Source organism: Chiloscyllium punctatum, chromosome 19 (assembly GCF_047496795.1).
Source record: "Chiloscyllium punctatum isolate Juve2018m chromosome 19, sChiPun1.3, whole genome shotgun sequence".
In the NCBI taxonomy this organism is placed as follows: Eukaryota; Metazoa; Chordata; class Chondrichthyes; order Orectolobiformes; family Hemiscylliidae; genus Chiloscyllium; species Chiloscyllium punctatum.
In genome coordinates, this window is record NC_092757.1 from 44694624 (window position 1) to 44720173 (window position 25550).

Below are 25550 nucleotides of genomic sequence, written 5' to 3' on the forward strand. Positions count from 1 at the left end.
AGCTCCACCATTCAAACTGATGACCATCGATCCACCTCAACTGCACCTCCCTTTCAGAATTCCCTGAGATATCAAAACCCCATCCACTGACACTGAAGTCTCCTCAACAGTAGAACCCACACCACACTCTGGAGAATATCATTCTAAAGATTAACAACACAATAACTGTCGAAAGTTCACCTCATCTCAGTCTGAAATTATCGGAAATACAGTCTGAAAATCCAAGTCATTGGCACCTATTGCTTCTGCCTTTATCCACCCGACTGTTAATGAACACAACATTCTCTTGCATTTAGTCCAACAGGAGTTCCCTTTCCTCAAAGCATCTTGACAGTGCCTTCAAATGGTATGATTATCTTAGTGCACGGTTAAGATTTCCAAAGTAATATCCTTACTCACTAATGTCCTTCTGTCATCCTTAAATGTCAGGGGCTACTCCTCTTTCCAAATCCCACCTTACTATTGTTAATAGTCTGCACTCTGGAAATGTTATTTCTCTACCTTGGTCAACTTGTAACTAAGGCACAGTGATGTCAATTAGATCGAAATATTCATCACCATTTGTGCCATTATTAGGCCGATCTGTTTGTGAAGGCTTCGGCTGTTAGAGAATAAGCCTTGATTTTTGTACCTGGCATTTTAAATACTCCCTCTTTACACTTATCTTATTATTTGCTGCTGATGTGTAATAATAATCATTACAAGGATTGAACTTGCTGTGTTTGCTGACCCATTCTTCCTGCCTTAACCATATCGATCCACCGTTGTATGAACTCGACCGGTGAGTGCAGATATTGTAAAACACCCTTCACCTGACAAGCCCTCACCACAACGTTGTTGCTTTCAGACCCTATCCACACCACTAGTTAGACGATTGTTAGAAAACAGGGGAACGCTGACAGCGATCAGGGAAGTGTGATCACCGAAAGTGAGGCATCACTTAATAAAAACCACGGTTTGTGCTCTTCAATAAAATACTTGCTGCTTTGGTGTTCCAGGTGCGTTTGCTCCAATCTCAAGCAGTAATGATGTGTTTGTGTACTGGGGGAAGAAGTTGAACAATGAAATTGGGCAAGAAAAAGTGAGGCCGAGAGACTGAGTGAGTAGTTAAAAGGACGTTGCTTGATGAATGGGAGTGTGTGAGTGCCAAGCTGTGAGCAACCTCTGGTGGCTGCAAAAGCCTACTGCACCTGGTATTCCCAGGCGGTCTCCCATCCAAGTACTAACCAGGCCTGAGTCTGCTTAGCTTCCGAGATCAGACGAGATTGGGCGTTTTCAGACTAGTATGGCCGTAGGCACAGACTGCTTCCATTTCTGCTTCCTTAAAGGCGCACACTGCTGCATTTACAACAACATTTTGCCATTCAATCATACTGCACAAAAACATTTCTTTTTCCTTTGCCTTTCTATTCTCCCATCTCCATCTTCAGTTCCTCTACTTCACCCTAGACACACACACACACACACGTTTATTACACAACAGGATCAACTCTTTCACACTCACTCCACTCCATTTCATTACATGCCCATCCAAACTGCTTCACAAATAAACTCCTTTCCAAATTATAACCACAGCAACATACACACACCACAACGCTGTTTAGCCCCTACAACCTCTGCCTCCATTCAAACATCATGGCTCAGCTCTTGCCCAACTTCATATACAAGCCTCTGGCCCTTGGTCCTGTGAGAAACAAAGCTCACACACCTCAATAATTGCAGTCCGAGACAAAATCTGAATCAGCAGTGTCCTTTATTTTACACTTGCAAGTGGGTGAGATGTCCACTGCCTATAAGGTAGAGGACATACACACCAAGTTGAATTCATATAAATATTATGTATGATTTGATGTCTTTTGTTTTACATTGCTCCTCCCCTGCTTACATCTTCCACTTCCCTAAGACCGGCCCCCATTACCCCGTTTATCTCTTGCCTTATCCGGCCTTGTCTGTGACAAAATGCTTATTCCTGGCCTCACAAGCCTGTTTGACTTCATCCTGCTGTAGGTCATTGTTAGGCATATTCTTTCTTCATCATTATCTACCCCCTTCATCTGTGCCTTTCCCAAGGCCGTTCTGATCCCTATGACCCTTTTAATTGGGGTTTGTTCCTGTGTTTTTGTAAAAGTGGGAAGCAGATGTTTATACCTACTGTTTGTACAGGCGTACCTAGCTTAACTTCATCCCCTCACAACATCTTATCTATTTGTCCGTAATGTTTTAATGGCACATCTCATTCTAACATACAATTTTAGCTAATACAAAAACAATTATATATTTCCTCCACATCGTTTCCATTCTTGTTTACTCAGCTCGTGGCAAAAACAATTACACGCTGGTGTGAGTTCACTTTACTTTGGAAAATGGAATTGCAGAAGTAACGTTAATTTACCTATATCTCACAATTTCCCCCTTTTCTTTTAATTACTATTTGTTATCTTCTGCATTTTTCTTTTAGGGGCACCTGTTTCATCAAGGCTGTTTCAATCAGTCTTTGGGTGAGCCCTCGTATACAGGGTATGATACAACAGCCAATGGCCACCAATACCCCGACTACTACTATCAGGGAAGGAAGGATAGAAACCACCATCCCCTTCTACCTTCCAATCCAGGACTCGAGCCATCCTGTGAGAGATGTGTCTACTCCTGGATTCTCAGCCAATTGCTCTGCTAAGGTAGTCAATCCTCTTAAGACCCGAGTAATTGAACCATCAGGTGCAGTGTTATTAGGAATAAAAGGTACAACAGCTTCCTCCTAACATCACACACACACACACCCCCTTTTTCTGCTAAAACCCTATCAAGGGCCATTCTATTTTCCTATGCCATCGTACTGGTCGCATCAAGCTGGTCTGATATTCCTTTAACCGCATCTCTTGTATAATGTATAAATCGCTGTTGATTATTGAAAATGTAATTTATCCAATCTACATTTTTATTAATTGTTACCCACCAGAAGAGAGCTGACTCAAAGCCTGCTGCAATCTGGTTACGAGCCTTGGATTCATCAGGTACCCCCCCTAGGGACTCCTACCGAATCGAGATAAATCCTATCATCGAAAGAAGTGTCTAACAGTAATCTCTTACCCCTTCCCTTTTTCCCTCCTATCTTCTCCTTCTCAAATGCCAGGGTAAATGGAATTGCCAATTGTACAATTGCACATATCCCTCTCCAATCTGGAGGGAGGGTGGGTCTCAATATTTTGCCTCCACAGTCCCACCACAGATCCGCTCGGGGAACCTTCAATGCTGAGTAGTTCCCTCCCTTCTCCGTTTCGGTAACATTCTTAATTTCTGTACATAATTTCTGCTCCCCCAAATCTTTCGACCGACTTGTACCTCGTCTACACACACACGATGTGTGATTTCCAACTGCGGCAGAAAACAGGGGGGGAGCTTTTGCATCTTTCTTCTCCAAGGGAGGGAACATCAGAGATAGGGGAGGTACAATTCCTATCATTCCATGCAGTCTCATCCTGATACAGGGCTCTCATACATTTCATGCCCTTCCTGTCCCCCTTCCACCCGAGCGGAAAGGGAACCACCTGGGCCACTGGCCGACCGGAGGCACATGCAGAGCAATTGCTTTTGTTCAGACTTTTCACAGTATACTTTACCCATTCAACCCAGGCATTTGCATCCCCGTACCCAGTTTCTATTTCAATGGTCTGTTTCAAGTCCTTTACCTCTATAAATTTTACTACTTTAGGATCATCAGGAGGGGTGAAAGATTGTATCTTCTTACCCAGTAGTTCTACCCGTTTTCCCTGTCCTGCACTAATTCAAAAACAATAGCCCAAGAAATCCTTCCCATTTGCTTTCATTTCTATCCCAAACGTTTCATTTCATTGTATCTCATAGGTGCCCCCCCCCCCCCCCACCCCAGGATTGTTTTGTGCCATTTGGTTTTCCTTATCGTTAGGTATATTGGGTTACACTTTTTATCAGGACAATCACGAGCTGGTCGGAAGGGGGCCCGTTGTACTGTGACGAGACCATTATACTAAGTACTGTCCCCAAGGCCATCCCCATAGGACTTTAGATGTATCTCAGAGCTGCGGTACTGTCTCTGATTACTACATCCCCACAATTTACTCAGCTGCATACATCAGCGTCTATTACTTGTGGATTAACAGATTCAGGAACCGTTAATAATACATATGAAAATGATATTTGACGAAATCCCAATACTAAAAGGGCTAGCATCATAATTCTAGCAGCATTCCCAGTATTCTAAACATCATGCTGAAGCACAAAAAAGACTTAATATACAATCTTACAGAAATAATCCCACGCTCGCATCGCCACTGTAAAATCAGTTACTCAAAGTCTCTTTAGTCTGAGTTTCAGCGGGTCTTGCGTTGATTCGGCTGTCCAGACTTCTTCCTCAACTGGAGATTCCACTGGCCCTTTGATCCGAGTGTAGTGAGTCCAGCCTTTCCCCACCGTCCTTATTGCCGTTTCGGTCGTCAAAAGAGCCTGGTACGGCCCTTCCCAGTCCGGCTGCAATTTAGTCTCTGTCCATGATTTTACTGAGATTCAATCGCCCGGCTAGATGGGATGAACGGTGAATTCAAGGGGTGGAGTCTGTGCCAATAAACCCTGTTTCCTGAGGAAAGACAAAGAGGAGGACAAGCACAGTATATACTTCTTTAAGAACAACTCTTTAGTTTCGGGAATTGGCAATTCTCCATTCGTTCCCAATTAGGTAATGCAAATAAGATTTCATAGGGGGATAGTCCCAAATCTTTCCTTGGGGTTGTTCGTACTCGCAAGAGAGCTATAGGTCAACATTTGGTCCAAGGGAGTGTGGTTTCTATGATCAATTTAGAGAGCTGTCGTTTGAGTGTTTGGTTCATTCTCTCAACCCTTCCCGATGATGGCGGGTGCCACAGAGTATGGAACTCCCAGGAAATTCCCAACCCTTTCATTACCCCCGTAACACTTTAGAGGTAAAGTGAGTTCCTTGGTCGGAATCAATATGGTTCACGAGCCCATATCGGGGAATTATGTGCTCCAATATTGTTTTAGACACTCCACTCACAGTGATGGTAGCTAGGGGGTATGCCTCAACCCAACCAGATAGATGATCTACTATGACTAGCATATATTTTAGTCTTCCTACCCTGGGGAGTTCAGTATAATCTACTTGTATACTCTGGAAAGGTCTCAATCCTGGGTCTCTTCCTCCCGGGGTCTGTTTTCTCAAGACTTTCTTATTTACCTTTCTGCATATTATACATCCCTCACATATTTGTTTAGCAATTGTATATATTTCTTTACATCCATATTCCCTAAGAACTAAATCACACATTGCTTGTACTCCCCAATGGCTGCCTTGCTGTAGGACAGCCATAATCTCTCCCATCATCATTTTGTTTAACATTCTCCTTCCATCAGGTAACATCCAATGCCCGTCTGCTGTTTTTACAGCCCCTAAATCTCTCAATTCATTTTCTTCGCTTTCAGTAAATATAGGAGCTTCCCTCGGACTTGGGACAGTAGGTATTAGGGAATGAATCACCACTTCTTGTGGGTTCAGGGCTGCTTCCTCAGCCACTTCATCGGCTAATCCATTTCCCCTAACTTCTAGTTCATTTCCTTTCTGATGACCATTTACATGCACTACTGCTATTTCTCAGGGAAGTAATAGGGACTCCAAGACTCGTTTAATCAATTCTTCATGACTAATTCTTTCCCTCGGCTATTGATCAGCCGTCGTTCCTGCCATATCTTACCGAAGGTGTGCACAACACCAAATGCATATTTAGAGTCAGTGTATACTGTTCCCTCTTTATTCTCTAATGTCCTAAGGGCTCTTTCCAATGCATAGAGTTCACAGGTCTGAGCTGACCACCCATTTGGCAACCGTCCTGCCTCCACCACACTACTGTTTGCCCCGTCTACGACTGCATACCCATTATGTCTTTTCCCTTCAGTCACCCGGGATGATCCGTCTATAAAAAGTCTAGCCCCTGCATGAAGTGGAACATCTCTCAGGTCCATGCGGACCTTAGTTTGGTATTCTATAATGTCAAGGCAATCGTGCCCTGGATTCTGAGGAGAGTCTCCTTCCCCTTTCCAATGAAAGGCAGCTGGATTTAAATAATTGTCAGTGACCAACACTAGATCATCCTTTTCTATTAATATTGCCTCGTATTTCAGAATCCGTGAGTCTGTCAACCATCGCCCAGCTTTTTGGTTTAGGATTGTTCTCACTTGGTGTGGAGTGCTTACTATTAGGGCTCCCCCAAATGTAAGCTTTCTGCTTTCCTCCACCAACAGTGCAGTTGCAGCCACGGCCTGCACACATTCAGGCCACCCCCGGGATACTGGATCCAGTAGCTTCGAAAGATATGCTACTGGTTGTCTCATTCCTCCCCACCTCTGGGTCAATACTCCCAAAGCTGCTCCCTTATCCACGGTAGCAAAGAGGTGGAAAGGTTTATCTAGAGAAGGTAAGGCTAACACAGGGGCATGGATCAGATCTCTTTTGAGTTTCTCAACTAGTTCTTTTTCCTCATCATCCCAACTTAGACATTTTGGTTCCCCCTCTAATAGTTTGAGATATAATTTCTTAGTCTTCTGTGCATAGGAATCAATCCACAATCTGCAATATCCCGTTAGACCCAAAAATTTGCGTAACTCCCGTTTAGTGCTGGGCAGTGGCATTCCCAGTATTCCCTCTATCCGTTCCGGGCTTATCTTTCCCTTTCCCTCACTAACTAAATGTCCCAAGTATTTCACTTCTTGCTCCACATATTGTAGTTTGTTTTTAGATACTCTCAGTCCCTGCTGACCCAGGAAATTCAATAATTTGTTAGTGGCTTCTACTACTCTTTCTCTTCTTTTTCCTGATAATGTCTACCATTGTTTTACTGGCACATCTCATTCTAACATACAATTTTAGCTAATACAAAAACAATTATATATTTCCTCCACATCGTTTCCATTCTTGTTGACTCAGCTCGTGGGTAAAACAATTACACACTGGTGTGAGTTCATTTTACTTTGTAAAATGGAATTGCAGAAGTAACATTAATTTACCTGTATCCCACAGTACATTTCACCGGGACTTCTGGCAAGCTATCCTCCTTTTCTACTGAAAATACTGAGGTAAGGGTAATGATGGAACATCTCTGCCATTTACAATGCCCCCACCTTCTCTTGATCACCCGCTTTCCCTTTAGGCCAGCGGAACATTTCTTCTTGATTTTGATGTCCCTGGAAAGATTCCGTTCAAAATTCCTTTTGGTAGCTCTTTTAGACAATAGACAATAGATGCAGGAGTAGGCCATTCAGCCCTTCGAGCCTGCACCGCCATTCAATATGATCATGGCTGATCATTCCCAATCAGTATCCTGTTCCAGCCTTATCTCCATAACCCTTGACTCCACTATCTTTAAGAGCTCTATCCAATTCTTTCTTAAATGAATCCAGAGACTGGGCCTCCACTGCCCTCTGGGGCAGAGCATTCCACACAGCCACCACTCTCTGGGTGAAATAGTTTCTCCTCATCTCTGTCCTAAATGGTCTACCCCGTATTTTTAAGTTGTGTCCTCTGGTTCGGCACTCCCCCATCAGCGGAAATATGTTTCCTCCTGCCAGAGTGTCCAATCCTTTCATAATCCTATACGTTTCAATCAGATCCCCTCTCAGTCTTCTAAACTCAAGGGTATACAAGCCCAGTCGCTTCAGTCTTTCAGCGTAAGGCAATCCTGCCATTCCAGGAATTGACCTCGTGAACCTACGCTGCACTCCCTCAATAGCCAGAATGTCTTTCCTCAAATTTGGAGACCAGAACTGTACACAGTACTCCAGGTGTGGTCTGCTTTGTGTCTTTCCTGCTCTCTGGATCTTTCCCAATCAGCAGGATCTATGCTGATATTTTTGTCCATGACTGTTTTCTTCTGTGAAGCAGAGCTTTCCCTCTCAGGGGTATCAACTGGTTTCCTATTGTCTTCAATGTTTCTTTAAACATCCTCCCGTCATCTTCAGTTCTTTTAGCCATCAGCAGATTTTCCCACCTTATTGTGGACGGTCTCTGCCTCATCTCAGTCAAGGCGGCTTTTCCGAACTCTCCAACTCCAGCAGCATAGAACATAGAACAATACGGCACAGAACAGGCCCTTCGGCCCACGATGTTGTGCCGAACATTTGTCCTAGCATAAGCACCTATCCATGTACCTATCCAATTGCCGCTTAAAAGGTCACCAATGATTCTGACTCGACCACTCCCACAGGCAGTGCATTCCATGCCCCCACCACTCTCTGGGTAAAGAACCTACCCCTGACATCCCCCCTATACCTTCCACCCTTCACCTTAAATTTATGTCCCCTTGTAACACTCTGTTGTACCAGGAGAAAAAGTCTCTGACTGTCTACTCTATCTATTCCTCTGATCATCTTATAAACCACTATCAAGTCACCCCTCATCCTTCGCCGTTCCAATGAGAAAAGGCCTAGCACTCTCAACCTATCCTCGTACGACCTATTCTCCATTCCAGGCAACATCCTGGTAAGTCTTCTCTGCACTCTCTCCAAAGCTTCCACATCTTTCCGAAAGTGAGGCGACCAGAACTGCACACAGTACTCCAAAAGTGGCCTAACCAAGGTCCTGTACAGCTGCAACATCACTTCACGACTCTTGAACTCAATCCCTCTGCTAATGAACGCTAATACACCATAAGCCTTCATTCAAGACCTCTCCTATCTCTTCCAACTCAATACACAGTCTCCCACTACTGTCCTTGATCGGACCTAACCTCGTTCTCGTCATTCTCTTGTTTCTCTCATACGCATAAAAGGCCTTGGGGTTATCCTTGACCCTATATGCCAAAGACTTTTCATGCCCTCTCTTAGCTCTCCTATTCCCTTTCTTCAGCTCTCACCTGGCTATCCTGTATCCCTCCAACGCTCTCTGAACGTTGTTTCCTCATCCTTATGTAAGCCTCCTTCTTCCTCCTTCCAAGACATTCAACCTCCCTTGTCAACAAAGGTGCCCTCACACTACCATCTCTTTCCTGCCTGACAGGTACATACATATCAAGGACAAGTCGTATCTGTTCCTTGAAAAAGTTCCACATTTGCACGACATCCTTCCCTAACAGCCTATGCTCCCAACTTATGCTCCTCAGATCCTGTCTTACAACATCGTATTTACCCTTCCCACCAATTGTAAAACCTACCCTGTTGCACGCACCTCTATCTCTCCATAACCAAGCTGAAAGTCACAGAATTGTGGTCACCATCACCAAAATGTTCACCCACTAACAAGCCCATCACTTGTCCCAGTTCGTTCCCAAATGCAGCAGATACATGCTTTGTGCTTTCAAACACTGCCTTGAACTTGATAGTGCTATCATCGCTCTATGATAAGTGGCCACGCACAACTAGCTCACTCATTAATTCCATCTCATTACTCATTAATAAACCCAATACTGCTTGTCCACATGAAGCATATAGGACATAATGCAGTGAGAAACAGTACCGGCAATACACCAGACATGCACTACCTTTCTGACAAATGCTTGACTCCCTCTAAATCTGTGTTCACGTTAAAATCCTTCATGAGTAGCACTCTGGCTTTGTTCCTGTAAGACCTTGGCTCAATCTACCAATTTACTTTCTCCTATGTGTGAGCCTCGTCCTGCGTGTTCTTTTAAATGAAGCACTAGGAGAAGATATTCAGTCTCACACTCTTGATTTATTTTAAACAGTAAGGGGACAAAGCATTCAGAGCTCTGGGTCTAACCCTTTTTTCCCTGACCAACTACCACGTGTGCCAGTTCAAAAAGTAAGACCTCGTTCTGTCCCTGCCCCAGTCTTTTATACAATAAAAGACGTCATACACACACTGAGGTAGAATTATCTTCTCATTGGCTGTTGATCTGACTCCATTCTCCGCCTCCTCGCATTACCAGATGTCCGACCCCACGTGAGCTTCTTTTGTTCGCGAAACGGATCATCACGTGACCTCCTGGGCCCACTTCCTGGGCGCGAAACGGAATGTCACGTGACCGCCTCGCACTCTTCCGGGCGCGAAACGGAATGTCATGTGACCGCCTCCTGCGTGTCTTAAACAGCGTCTTCACAGGCTTCTGACTGCTGCAGAGATTCACAGTCGCAGCCAGCCTTCAGTTTTTTTTGTGTAAGCCATATATTTACAAGTCCCCCTTTTGGTCTCATAAAAATGAGACCAACCAACCAACCAGTTCTATACGTCACATTCGCTCTCCGATGCATAGTCTTCCCCTCTTGCCAAAGCCATGGTTTCTGTCTCCATCTGTGCCATCTGATAGGGCGGGGGAGCCTTTCCTTCAATTGCTGTGATAATTACCCTGTTTAACAAAGATCTAATACAGGGAATACAACAACATCCACACAACACTAACACAATAATCATACCACCGAGGGACATAAACACAGAGGCAATTAATCCTTTCCATTTCCCAAACCGAGTCAAAAATACCTCCTAAAGGATTGTCAATACCGGAATGTTCATGTATTTCTTCAGACAAAGATCTTAGACCCTCCAGGGCTCTGGTTACCAAGCCATCAGGTGCCGTATTATTGGGGATAAATGTACAGCATTGGTCCCCGAACATAGAGCACACTCCCCCCTTCTCTACTAACAACATATCTAAGGCCATTCTATTTTGTACTGTCATCAATGAAGTCGCTGCCAATTGTTCAGAGTCCCGCCACCGCATCTCTAGTTCTATTAGCTAGCCTAAGTACATTGTAATGTACAGAATTAATTTGGTCAACGTTTTTATTCGGCGTAACTGGGAATAGAACACTGATAATTGGGAGATTCTCAAATCCTGCTGCTATCTGGTCTGCCAATTTATATTCATCAGGTACACCGTGGGGAACACCTATTGCATCTATGTAAGTGGTTGAGCCGGATGTGACATCAAACAAATCCCTACGAATTCGTGTATACGGATTCATTCCTTGTCGTCGTTCTCCTAAAAGAAATAAGGGTACTCCTAACCTGACCATTGCACAGATTCCAGACCAATCTGGAGGTAGACTAATATGCAGTGTTCTACCTCCACAGTACCAAAAAAGATCAGCTCTGGCCCAAACCATTGTGCTAGCGTTCTGCCAGCCGGTTATATTAATTGTACCCTGACACCAGTCAGCAGACATGTCTCCCAAGATTATATTAGACCTTCGTACAAAACATGTATAATTGTTGGCCCTTGGTGTAAACACTGGAGGTAACGTGGAATTCTTTACAGGTGGAAAAATATCACTTAATGTGGTACAATTTGGAGGGTCTGCCTGCATAGTGAGGGCCATCATACAATGAAATCCTATTGGGTCTATATTTGGGAACAATGGAGCTGGGGTAGTAAACAGGGTCGGCCTTGCCGAAGAACACGCGACGCAATTACTCATATTCATCGAAATTGCTGTCGGTGTCACCCAGTCTAGCCATAAGTTCTTATCCCCATACCCGGTAGCTAATTTAATAATATCCCTTCTCGTAAGGTTGTTGTGGTCTATTACCACAACTCCTGAACTTGGTTCTACCTCCATGCTTGTATTTTCAGTTTGTGGCTGACGCGTAGGAGGGTCCAGTAAAGTTACCTTCACTAATCCCATGGTATCCACACCAGATTGATCTATACCTATTACAAGATAAAAACTTCTGTCATCACTCTCACAGTAAATCTGTACCTCTTTTGGACTAGGATTAATGTCAAATTTCTTCAGGGTTAACAAAAGTGGATTTCTTAACTCTGAAGAATGATCTAGTTGCCCCTTCGCCAGGCTCACATGACCTCGAATGTTCCATCTATTATCCAAAAGTGACGACCTCTTGGGGGTCCAATCCACCCCCGTCCATGTTAATAGATTATCCCACGATGGGCATGGGTCATAATAAATGGCATAGAAGCAAAGATATACATCATAATCCCTCCAGCTCCCTGTATCTTGACCACAATCAATTACTTGGCATAAATCAAACTGGTATGTTGTACCATGATTCCTATCGTGTCTGATATGTACCTGGCTCCTCGCCTCCCTTAAACATTTATCTGCCTCTTGTCCTGTTGATCTTTTACTCCTGAACCTTCCTCCCTCGCCTGTGTGTTTGTCCCTCGTGGTTAATACTCCTATTAACAGTAGCATAACACTTATACATAAAACAATAACAAAGACTCCCAACCTCCACAGCCTAAAGTAATGTGGGCTGGTTACAAAGATAGACATTATATCCCTCACACAACTTTGCTTAGAAATTTTTAGGACCTCTCCCCCCTTTTTCCAGAACCTTCTTCCTACAAACATTAGAAGTTTAAAACCCTTCTACTCTTTTTCTGTTCTTATTTGTTCTAGAGTTCTCATTGGCGGTTCCGTAGCTGCACACTGGCTCCAATGGTACCAGTTTTCTCCTTTCCCCTGTAATCTGACCGCATGCGATGTCCTCTCCACCACCTTATAAGGTCCTGTCCACCTCGGCTCCGACCACTTCCGTTTGATGACCTTCAACAGGACCCAGTCTGTAGTAGATGGTGTCTGAGTCTGTAGTTCCCCCTTTTCCGATCCAACCTGTTTGGAGAAAGCTGACACCAGAGCTGTTAGTTGGTCATACTAAGGTTTGTACCTTAGAGAGGCTCTTCCTCCCTCTAAGATCTGTTTTCCTGCTCCTGGTCCCGGGAACTGCTGCCCTGTTGTTAACTCATACGGAGTGAACCCAGTGATAGAGCTTACTGAGCTCCTAATGGACAGTAAAGCTAAAGGTAGGGCATCCACCCAGCTTAACTTTGTTTGTGCACACACTTTTCCTATTTTTTCTTTAATGGACCGATTCATTCTTTTCACTTTTCCCTGTGACTGAGGATGATACACTGTCCCAAACGCATGTTTCAGTCCTAAAGCTGCTTCAACTTCTTGCAGGTCTTTGTTCTTGAAATGTGTGCCATTATCTGACCTGACTCTCTTTGGAAACCCATGCGTTGGAATATATTGGTTTATCAAGAATTTAATCACTGTCTTTGCGTCTTCCTTTTTCACAGGTATCGCTTCTGGCCAACCAGTGTATGCATCCACTGCTACCAAAAGGTACCGGTATCCGTTTACTCTCTCTATCATATCGGTGTAGTCAATCACTATTTCCTGACCTGGCATTCTCGGGAGAGGGAATTTTCCCTCGTGTGGTTTCACTGTTGGTCTCACATTGTATTCTGTACACGTTCTACATTCCCTGATATAATTTTCAATCGTTGCTGGCAAGAACGGATGCCACCAATGTGTCAGACACCTCTGCATCTGGGTTTTTCCACAATGAGTCAACCCATGAGCCTCCTGAAGCATGAAACCTATCAAACCTGGGGGTAGAACTGGTCTACCGTCCGGCGACCTCCAAATCCCTTCTGACTCTGTGGCCCCTCTCTCTCTCCATACTGTCAATTCCTGAGGAGAGGCTTTCTGCTGCTCTTTGATTAACACGTTCGCCTCACAGGCAGGCAGTAGGTCGTACACTGTTCTCTCTGTCTGCATCATTATATACTGTGCTGTATACCCTGCTGCTTTCTTTGCTGCTGAGTCTGCTTCCTGATTGCCCTTCGCTACTACTGTGTCTGCTTTATCATGTCCTCTACACTTGACCACCGCCACTTCTGCAGGTTTCATTAGAGCCTCCGCTAATCTTTTCATATCTTTTTCATGTTTAATTGGGGTTTTTGCTGCTGTTAAGAATCCTGCTCTGATCCATTGACTGAGTTCTACCTGTATAGCCCCTACCACATATGCAGAGTCGGTGTAGATGTTTACTCTTTTTCCCTCTGACCATTCTAACGCAGCAATCATTGCCTGTAGTTCAGCCAACTGGGCTGATTCTTTGCCTGTCACTTTTCCTGTCAACACTTCCTCAAATCCCTCACTTGTCCATCGCACTACTGCATAGGCTGCTTTAAGTCCTTCAGTTGGATGTCTGTAACAACAACCATCTGTGAACAGCCCTTCTTCTGGGTCTACTAATGGAACTGCCTGTAAATCTACCCTAACTTTGGTATCTCTCTGTACCCTTTCCTCACACATGTGTGGCTCTCCTTCTCCCATGTTACCAGCCATGTTAATTCCTTCATGTGTAAAAATGATATGTGGTGCATTCAAAATTTTCTCTAACCTGGTTTGCCGCAGTGATGTCATCGTAAAGGCCGTTGAGTTCACATAGGCCACTATACTATGTGTCATCAGTACCGTTAGTGTATGGCCCATGACTATATGTGCCACCTTTTGAAGAATTTTTGCTACCCCTGCTGCATGTCTTGTACATGGTGGGTGTTTGTTCTCTATTGGGTCAAGGGTAACACTTACATACATCAGCACCTGCCTGGCTCCCCCTTTTTTCTGAAAAAGAACACCATTTATTGTGTGTAATTTTTCAGAAATATCCAGGAAAAATGGCTCTTTATAATCCGGGACCGCTAAATCAGCAGCCCGCGTTAGGGCCTGTTTAAGAGATATAAAACTTTCGTCTGCCTCCGTGGTCCACTGCAAATGGGCCGACAAATTTCTCATGCCTTGCTCATTTACCATGGCCCTGAGAGGGAAAGTGAGCTCCCCATATGATGCAACGAATTGTCTACTGTGCCCTGCCAACCCAAGAAATGAGAGCATGTCTTTTACAGTGACTGGTTTGGTATGATGCAGAATGGAGGATCTATGGGACGGAGACACACCTGTTCCCTTAGCAGAAATAACTCTACCCAAGAAAGACACCGTTTGTCTGCAGCATTGCACTTTAACCTGTGAAACTTTGAAACCGACACTATACAGGTGAAACAGCAACGACTTTGTGGCTTCCAAACAAGAAACATGGTCGGGTGCTGCCAAAAGAATGTCATCCACATACTGGATCAATACCACCCCCTTTGGGAGTGTCAGATTCTTGAGCTGCTGTTTCAATACCTGATTAAACACCCCAGGTGACAAAATAAACCCTTGAGGGACCCTTGTATAATGTAATTGTTGGCCTTTGTAAGTAAACGAAAAAATGTCCCTCAAATGATCAGCTAGGGGCAAACAGAAGAACGCGTTGGCCAGATCAATGCACGAGAACCACTTATGGTCAGGTGTCAGCACAGACATTGCAGTGTAAGAGTTTGGGACTGGAACGGTTGGAGTAGAAACGACACTATTAATCCGTCTAAGATCATGCGCCATCCTATATTTGCCTGTATTCTGTTTCTCTGCAGGCAAGATAGGGGTGTTCCAGGCTGACTGGGAGGGTTCCAGCACCCCTGCTGCTAACAATCCTTCAATTATGTCGGCGATGCCGGCTTCAGCCTCTGGTTTACGTGAATATTGTCTCTGCCAAATCGGAGTATGGTCTATTAAATCGAACGTGCTTGGTGTGACGTATTTACAGTAACCAACATCCGTTGAACTTGCTGACCACAAGGTATCTGGTAGAGTGTCAAGCATGGCTGCAGCCTGGGGATGGTCTGTTTTTTCCCTACCATGAAACCTTTCAATCTGCCTATGTTCCAGCAGTACCTTGTCAGTTGTCCTGCACATAATTCTATAGGCTTCCTCTGATGGTGAATATTGTAAACCGGGTAACTGAGTCCACATCCAGTCTGTACCACCATCAAGCATTTGCAAATAGGCCCCAAATCCTTGGCCTGATATTCTGCATGCACGGCCAATGTGACATGAGGTATGGCTTCTTCAGACATCTCATACCATTCCAACTGTTCTGTGGTTAATTCAACCACAGCCGCCACACCTTCTTTTCCGAGCAGAATGCAACTGGAGAAAATCTCCCATTGATTCCCTTCTAGATGCTGATAGAATGCAGACTGATATATTTCATTATCATCTCGATCATAATATAAGGTAACATGAAGGGGATCTGCAGGAGGAGCATAGGGGTGCAGCATCTGACCCCAGGGTCGCCATTGGCTGTATAAAGACTGTATGCCGTTATTCTGCCCATTTTCGGGTTCAAGCAGTCCCCAGTATATATCTGCCCACTGTCCTTCTGCCGTTGGTGATATGTCCGGTGATAGCATCATTTGGGATCCAGAGTGTATCATTGTCATAGAACAGTTGACAGAATGGTCATTTGGAAAGGTCACTACCAGTCCGTCTGGTCCGCACAGAACCGAGACCCCACATCTCACCAGCAAATCACGTCCCATCAGACTCACGGGGCATGCAGGTGATAAAATATACTGGTGACGAAAAGTCTGTCCGGCCACTGATGTGATCAGTGGCGATGTCAAAGGCAGATTTTCTGGTTTACCCGAGAACCCTACTAACTGAACGCTAGAGGATGACATGCTTGACCGAGGTATATCACAAGTGATGGTGGAAAATCTTGCACCTGTGTCAACCAAAAAAGACAGATTCTTGTCCATTACCCTCATTTGCATATAGGGGTCTGCCAACCCCACATGCCCCTGGGTTCTCGGGCCCTGTCAATATTCACACCCCTGTCCTTCTGGCATAGTTTGGGGGTACTGTCCTTGCACCGGGGCTACAGCTGCATTTGGGACTTGGTAAGGCTGAACAGCCTGTTGGACAGGAGGCTGACTTGTACGGACATACTGTCCTTGGATCAATCCCGGGCCTCCCTGGGGACCCCACAACAGGGGACAATTTCTTCTCCAATGCCTGGGTTGGCCACATTCAAAACAGGTGTTGGATGGCTGACCTCTGAATCACCCACGGCCCCTTCCTCTACCATGTATTCCTCCTGGAACACCTATAGGCCTGCCCCCATATTGGGGGTAGGGTGGCATCCAATCAAATGTTGGGTCTGAACTCGGCAAGTTATTTTGTGGCGACGATCGCTGAACCAACTGACTAGTCGTCTTTTGGGAGGCCTTCTTTATATCACTAGCCTTCCTTCTAGCCTCATCGAGCTGTAACTTCAACAACTGCACTTGAGCTGACTCATTACTCTGTTTATCTTCATCCTGTTTCGTCTTGTAACGCTTCATGTGGTACGTCAAGTGTTTCTCCCACTGTTCTGTAGAACAACCTGGGATATCGGGATTACTTTCCATTGCCTCTTTTACTTCCTTTGGCATCCCTGCCATAACAGCATTCCTAAATAATGTGGTCTGTAGCTGACCCGACCCTGGATGGCTCCCCGCAGTATCTGTCCACGTGTCCTTACACCTAGCCAAAAAGGTAGACATATCCTCACCCTCCTTCATTGTGAAGGTGAGTGAGTGCATCACTCCCGGTGGAATCGGGAATCTCTCCCTCATTGCCCTTCCCACACAGGTAGCATGCTGCGCAAATGGGTCTGAATCAGGTAATAAGGTGGTCCCCGCAGACACTTCAATCTGCTGTATTTCCCACATACTCAATTGCTTACCCAACAATGCTCTCCAATCACTCATAGCTAACTTGTAACCTAATGTATATTGGGAAAATTTAGTCATCCATGGGTGGGGGCGTTTTATCCAGGATGCAGTTCATATCAGTATATGTGAAAGGCTGATAAACATTCCCCAGATGAGAGCCTCTGTAAATCAATGGCATTTGGTGGTGCTGATACATTACGACAACCTATAAAGTGTCTCTTTGACGCAGGTTGTAACTTGATTCAGGTAGAGACTTCAGTGAAGGGCCATGTTCGGTATGCATTGTGAGTGAGCCTTTCAAAGTGACTGGATAGGTGTTTGGATCATCATCTGTCAGGGATTCTTCATCCTCAATATCCATACTACTTCTGGACTCCTCCCCATCCAATCTCTCTCTATCCCGTTCTTCCCTCAAATCTCTCCGTCTTCTGTCTGAGAACCCATCATCCAATAACTGACCTGAATCATGTAACCTTCCCTTCTTCTCATTCTCAGGACTATACGGTGTCGAATGAGCCTCTGGCTCCTGTACTGCTAAACATCTCCCCTGTTTTGGCTGTTCTTTATTTCTACTATGCGTCATCATCACCCTATTCGACTCCTCTACTTCCTTAACCCTCTGATCAACTTCTAATGTTAAGTTTTCTACTTTTCTGATACTTTCTTCTAGAGCTTCCGCTAGTCTCTGTTTTACTACATTATACTCTCTTGTTCCTACTTCTTGCACATCTAACACCCCTTCTTGAACATACATAAGTGGCATTTGTATTACAGGATATGGGGGTGGGGATTGTACCACAGGCAATTTAGGATATACTGGCGCAGATGGTCCTGCCTTCTCCGTCTCCTTTGTCAATTCTATTGCAGAGGTACCACCTCCTCTCTTTTGTAATATTTCTACTGCCATACAGGCTAACGTCATGTTATGCAGATGAATCCTCCTCTCTTCTTTCTCCTCACCTTCTTTTGTCCACTTTCTTCTATGTCATATGGACCCTTTCTTTCCCTTCATATGCTCTTCTTCTTCTAATTTAGCTTGCTCTTCTACTTTTCCCAAAAACAGTGACAATTTCTTCCTCTCCTCATCCTTAGGGACTTTGCCCTGTTTCTGTAATTCCTCCCAAATCTTATCATATTTCTCCATCATTGTTTTTTGCTTGTTCCTTGCAAGCCCACTGACTAACTGACTTCTGGCTTTACCCCACTGCTGTTTTACAGGCAACATTAAATCGGAAGAACACCCTCCATATTCTTCACACTCTTTATCAAACTCCCCTTCCATTTTATGTATTTTTGTTTCAATCCTCCCGTCCAGTAGTCAGTTGGTTTAGATATAAATATAACCAAGCAACCAACCCAATTCTCTCACTGACACACCACCTCCAAAACACTGACTTTTATACCACCCTCCGTAGATTCCCCAATATAATTCTTAAAACTTACAACACAATCATAAACCAAAATTTGTGAGCGTTGCTTTTATGAGATCCTGCTCAATGGACTTTAAACCTCCTCACCCATACGTACCTTGTTGCTTTTATGGGGACTCTAACCCCAAGGGACTTTAAACCTGTACGTACTATAATCAATACTTTGTCCACTTACTCTTACTAGGACACTTGCAGTATAATGACAACAATCAATTTAGTGTTTCCAATTGCAGAACTTCGATATAAACAGGCGTCTGCTCACCTTTTTTTATGCGGCGCCACTTGTTGTTGTCATCAAACGTCAGTCGTCCGTTATTTCTATTTTTCTCTCTTTACGTCACTTCTCCGTCTTCATCACGTCGGGGTCACCAAATTGTAAGACCTTGGCTCAATCTACCAATTTACTTTCTCCTATGTGTGAGCCTAGTCCTGCGTGTTCTTTTAAATGAAGCACTAGGAGAAGATATTCAGTCTCACACTCTTGATTTATTTTAAACAGTAAGTGGACAAAGCATTCAGAGCTCTGGGTCTAACCCTTTTTCCCTGACCAACTACCACGTGTGCCAGTTCAAAAAGTAAGACCTCGTTTTGTCCCTGCCCCAGTCTTTTATACAATAAAAGACATCATACACACACTGAGGTAGAATTATCTTCTCATTGGAGTCAGATCAACAGCCATTCTCCGCCTCCTCGCATTCCCGGATGTCCGACCCCACCTGAGCTTCTTTTGCCCGCGAAACGGATCATCACGTGACCTCCTGGGCCCACTGCCGAGCGCGAAACGGAATGTCATGTGACCGCCTCCTGCGTGTCTTCAACAGCGTCTCCACAGGCTTCTGACTGCTGCAGAGATTCACAGTCGCAGCCAGCCTTCAGTTTTTTTTGTGTAAGCCATATATTTACATTACATATTGCCAGGTTTTGTGCATTTTTACCATCCAGGACTTCAGAGCTGCTACCAGGCGGTCTGTACATAACACCTATTACAATTTTAGGATTTCGACTATTCCTCAGTTCCACCCACACGGTCTCCACTGAATGCGTTTCCTTCATTATGTCCTCCCTCATCATTGACAGAATTTTGTTTCTCATCATGGAGGCTACTCCACCACCTCTGCCATTTTCCATATCCGTCCTATACCACTATCCTATAACCTCGGTCTTCACAATTATCCTTCTGGAGACCACCTTTTGCTTTGCTCAATCTGCAGCACACTCTCCGCGGTCAATATCTCACACCAGAGAGCTCCACCATTCAAACTGATGACCATCGATCCACCTCAACTGCACCTCCCTTTCAGAATTCCCTGAGATATCAAAACCCCATCCACTGACACTGAAGTATCCCCAACAGTAGAACCCCCACCACACTCTGGAGAATATCATTCTAAAGATTAACAACACAATAACTGTCGAAAGTTCACCTCATCTCAGTCTGAAATTATAGGAAATACAGTCTGAAAATCCAAGTCATTGGCACCTATTGCTTCTGCTTTTTCCACCCGACTGTTAATGAACACAACATTCTCTTGCATTTAGTTCAACAGGAGTTCCCTTTCTTCAAAGCATCTTGACAGTGTCTTTAAATGGTATGATTATCTTAGTGCACGGTTAAGATTTCCAAAGTAATATCCTTACTTACTAATGTCCTTCTGTCATCCTTAAATGTCAGGGGCTACTCCTCTTTCCAAATCCCACCTTACTATTGTTAATAGTCTGCACTCTGGAAATGTTATTTCTCTACCTTGGTCAACTTGTAACTAAGGCACAGTGATGTCAATTAGATCGAAATATTCATCACCATTTGTGCCATTATTAGGCCGATCTGTTTGTGAAGGCTTCGGATGTTAGAGAATAAGCCTTGATTTCTGTACCTGGCATTTTAAATACTCACTCTTTACACTTATCTTATTATTTGCCGCTGAAGTGTAATAATCATCATTACAAGGATTGAACTTGCTGTGTTTGCTGACCCATTCTTCCTGCCGTAACCATATCGATCCACCGTTGCATGAACTCGATTGTAAAACACCATTCACCTGACAAGCCCTCACCACAACGTTGTTGCTTTCAGACCCTATCCACACCACTAGTTAGACGATTGTTAGAAAACAGGGGAACGCTGACAGCGATCAGGGAAGTGTGATCATTGAAAGTGAGGCATCACTTAACAAAAACCACGGTTTGTGCTCTTCAATAAAATACTTGCTGCTTTGGTGTTCCTGGTGCGTTTGCTCCAATCTCAAGCAGTAATGATGTGTTTGTGTATTGGGGGAAGAAGCTGAACAATGAAATTGGGCAAGAAAAAGTGAGACAGAGAGACGAAGCGAGTAGTTAAAAGGACGTTGCTTGATGAATGGGAGTGTGAGAGTGCGAAGCTGTGAGCAACCTCTGGTGGCTGCAAAAGCCTACTGCACCTGGTATTCCCAGGCAGTCTCCCATCCAAGTACTAACCAGGCCTGAGTCTGCTTAGCTTCCGAGATCAAACGAGATCGGGCGTTTTCAGACAAGTATGGCCGTAGGCACAGACTGCTTCCATTTCTGCTTCCTTAAAGGCGCACACTGCTGCATTTAAAACAACATTTTGCCATTCAATCGTACTGCACAAAAACATTTCTTTTTCCTTTGCCTTTCTATTCTCCCATCTCCATCTTCAGTTCCTCTACTTCACCCTAGACACACACACACACACGTTTATTACACAACAGGATCAACTCTTTCACACTCACTCCATTCCATTTCATTACATGCCCATCCAAACTGCTTCACAAATAAACTCCTTTCCAAATTATAACCACAGCAACAGACACACACCACAACGCTGTTTAGCCCCTACAACCTCTGCCTCCATTCAAACATCATGGCTCAGCTCTTGCCCAACTTCATATACAAGCCTCTGGCCCTTGGTACCTTTGCTTCACAAACATTTATCTCCCTCACATTTCAATAGAACAACTCATCCAGCATCCACTGCGCTTTGTCAGAAAATGATGGCTAAAATCCACCTTCTACTCCAGTCCTCTACTTAAAAAGGACAGCAATCTGTTCGCTTTCTGGATTATTTTCTGTACGTGTCCGTGACACTTTAAAGTTGTGTGCACCTGAAACCCCAAGTCTCCTTGGACATGCACTTCATACCATCCAGAAAAATACCTTGATCCGTGCCTTCTTGATCCAAAAATGGATAGCCTCACTATTGCTTTCATTCAAATGCTTTTGCCACAGTTTTGCTTATTGACTTAAAATTGCAAGGGGATATTGATAGATTATGCTGCCATCTACACTGTCTACAATGCAGCCTAACTATGTGTCATCCACAAATTAGGATAAGACTTCCTGTGCCATTATCCATTCCCTTAACAAATAACATCAATAATTGAGGCCCTAACACAAGTCCTTGTGAGACACAACTGGTTCCATCCTGCCAATTGACTACCTACCCATTATCTCTACTTTCTGTCACCTGCCACTCAAACAATCTCCTAGCCGTGTCAGGAATTTGCCCTCAATTCTCTTGGCTCCTACCTACTTAAGTGGACTTTGTCAAATGCATTCTCGAAGTCCATGTAAACAACATCTATGGACATTATTCCCTGACAGCTACCTTAGTCCCCTCTTCAAACCCTCTGCAATGAATTTATCAGGCACGACCTACCTGTCATGTGGCTCTCCCTGGTTAACTCGACAATTTGAGGTGCTCACTTATCCCAGCCTTGATTATAGACTCCAACAAATTCCCTGCCATAGGTGCTAAGCTCCATGCTCTGCAATTCCCGAGTTTTCCGGGTTCTCCTCTCTTAAAAAGCGCGACTGACACGTGCAACAATCCAATCCGGAGGGACGACTCCTGGATCTCGGGAATTCTGAACGATTACAGTTCGGGCTTCTATGAGGCGCTTGTCGATTTGTTTTAACACCCACCGATGGAACCCGCCTAATCCCAGGCATTTGTCACCCTTTGATTCCAGTCATTTCCTCATTATCGATGTTTTACTCACCTTCATTTTATTCGGTTGCTTTTCCCGATCCACTTTTCATTTCACCGGGACTTCTGGCAAGCTATCCTCCTTTTCTCCTGAAAATACCGAGGTAAGGGGAATGATGGAACATCTCGACCATTTACAATGTCCCCACCTTCTCCTGACCACCCGCTTTCCCTTTAGGGCAGCGGAACATTTCTTCTCGATTTTGATGTCCCTGGAAAGATTCCGATCAAAATTCCTTTTGGGAGCTCTTTTACACTGCTTTGTGTCTTTCCTGCTCTCTGGATCTTTCCCAATCAGCAGGATCTATGCTGATATTTTTGTCCATGACTGTTTTCTTCTGTGAAGCAGAGCTTTCCCTCTCAGGGGTATCAACTGGTTTCCTATTGTCTTCAATGTTTCTTTAAACATCCTCCCGTCATCTTCAGTTCTTTTAGCCATCAGCAGATTTTCCCACCTTATTGTGGACGGTCTCTGTCTCATCGCGGTCAAGGCGGCTTTACCGAACTCTCCAACTCCAGCAGCATAGAACATAGAACAACACAGCACAGAACAGGCTCTTCAGCCCACAATGTTGTGCCGAACATTTGTCCTAGCTTAAGCACCTATCCAATTGCCGCTTAAAGGTCACCAATGATTCTGACTCTGCCACTCCCACAGGCAGCGCATTCCATGCCCCCACCACTCTCTGGGTAAAGAACCCTCCCCTGACATCTCCCCTATACCTTCCACCCTTCACCTTAAATTTATGTCCCCTTGTAACACTCTGTTGTACCTGGGGAAAATGTCTCTGTCTACTCTATCTATTCCCCTGATCATCTCATAAATCTCTATCGAGTCACCCCTCATCCTTCACCGTTCCAATGAGAAAAGGCCTAGCACTCTCAACCTATCCTCGTACGACCTATTCTCCATTCCAGGCAACATCCTGGTAAGTCTTCTCTACACTCTCTCCAAAGCTTCCACATCTTTCCTAAAGTGAGGGGACCAGAACTGCACACAGTACTCCAAATGTGGCCTAACCAAGGTCAGCTGCAACATCACTTCACGACTCTTGAACTCAATCCCTCTGCTAATGAACGCTAATACACCATAGGCCTTCTTACAAGCTCTGTCCACCTGAGTGGCAACTTTCAAAGATCTATGAACATAGACCCCAAGATCCCTCTGCTCCTCCACCTTACTAAGAACCCTACCGTTAACCCTGTATTCCGCATTCATATTTGTCCTTCCAAAATGGACAACCTCACACTTGGCAGGGTTGAACTCCATCTGCCACTCCTCAGCCCAGCTCTGCATCATATCTAAGTCCCTTTGCAGCCGACAACAGCCCTCCTCACTGTCCACAACTCCACCAATCTTTGTATCATTTGCAAACTTATTGACCTACCCTTCGACTCCCTCTTCCAAGTCATTAATAAAAATTACAAACAGCAGAGGACCCAGAACTGATCCCTGCGGAACTCCACTTGTAACTGGGCTCCAGGCTGAATATTTACCATCTACCACCACTCTGCCTTCGACTTGTTAGCCAGTTCTCTATCCAACTGGCCAAATTTCCCTCTATCGTACCTCCTGACTTTCCGCATAAGCCTACCATGGGGAACATTATCAAATGCCTTACTAAAATCCACGTACACTACATCCACTGCTCTACCCTCATCCACATGCTTGGTGACCTCCTCAAGACCTACCCTTCACAAATCCGTGCTGGCTCTCCCTAATCAAGCAGTGTCTTTCCAGATACTCATAAATCCTATCCCTCAGTACCCTTTCCATTACTTTGCCTACCACTGAAGTAAGACTAACTGGCCTGTAATTCCCGGGGTTATCCCTATTCCCTTTTTTGAACAAGGGCACAACATTCGCCACTCTCCAGTTCCCTGGTACCACTCCCGTTGACAGCGAAGACGAAAAGATCATTGCCAAAGGCTCTGCAATTTCCTCTCTTGCTTCCCACATAATCCTAGGTTATATCCCGTCAGGCCCGGGGGACTTGTCTATCCTCAAGTTGTTCAAAATGTCCAACACATCTTCCTTCCTAACAAGTATCTCTTCTAGCTTACCAGTCTGTTTCACACACTCCTCTTCAACAATAAGGTCCCTCTCGTTTGTAAATACTGAAGAAAAGTACTCATTCAAGACCTCTCCTACCTCTTCCAACTCAGTACACAGTCTCCCACTACTGTCCTTGATTGGACCTACCCTCGTTCTCGTCATTCTCATGTTTCTCACATATGCATAAAAGGCCTTGGGGTTATCCTTGATCCTACCCGCCAAAGATTTTTCATGCCCTCTCTTAGCTCTCCTAATCCCTTTCTTCAGCTCCCGCCTGGCTATCCTGTATCCCTCCAACGCTCTCTGAACCTCGTTTCCTCAACCTTATGTAAGCCTCCTCCTTCCTCCTTCCAAGACATTCAACCTCCCTTGTCAACCAAGGATCCCTCACCCTACCATCTCTTTCCTGCCTGACAGGTACATACATATCAAGGACAAGTCGTATCTGTTCCTTGAAAAAGTTCCACATTTCCACGACATCCTTCTCTGACAGCCTATGCTCCCAACTTATGCTCCTCAGATCCTGTCTTACAACATCGTATTTACCCTTCCCTCAATTGTAAAACCTACCCTGTTGCACGCACCTATCTCTCTCCATAACCAAGGTGAAAGTCACAGAATTGTGGTCACCATCACCAAAATGTTCACCCACGAACAAGCCCATCACTTGTCCCGGTTCGTTACCGAATACAGCAGATACATGCTTTGTGCTTTCAAACACTGCCTTGAACTTGATA

General features: G+C 44.6%; 2 non-coding genes across 2 annotated transcripts; both read right to left on the reverse strand.

Annotated features, from left to right (window-relative positions):
- Positions 1 to 1178: 1178 nt before the first annotated feature.
- On the reverse strand, positions 1179 to 1297 carry LOC140491672 (5S ribosomal RNA). Its single transcript, XR_011963353.1, has one exon. It is a non-coding gene; the product is annotated as a 5S ribosomal RNA (ribosomal RNA).
- Positions 1298 to 21177: 19880 nt separating this feature from the next.
- LOC140491749 (5S ribosomal RNA) lies at positions 21178 to 21296 on the reverse strand. Its single transcript, XR_011963420.1, has one exon. It is a non-coding gene; the product is annotated as a 5S ribosomal RNA (ribosomal RNA).
- Positions 21297 to 25550: the final 4254 nt, after the last annotated feature.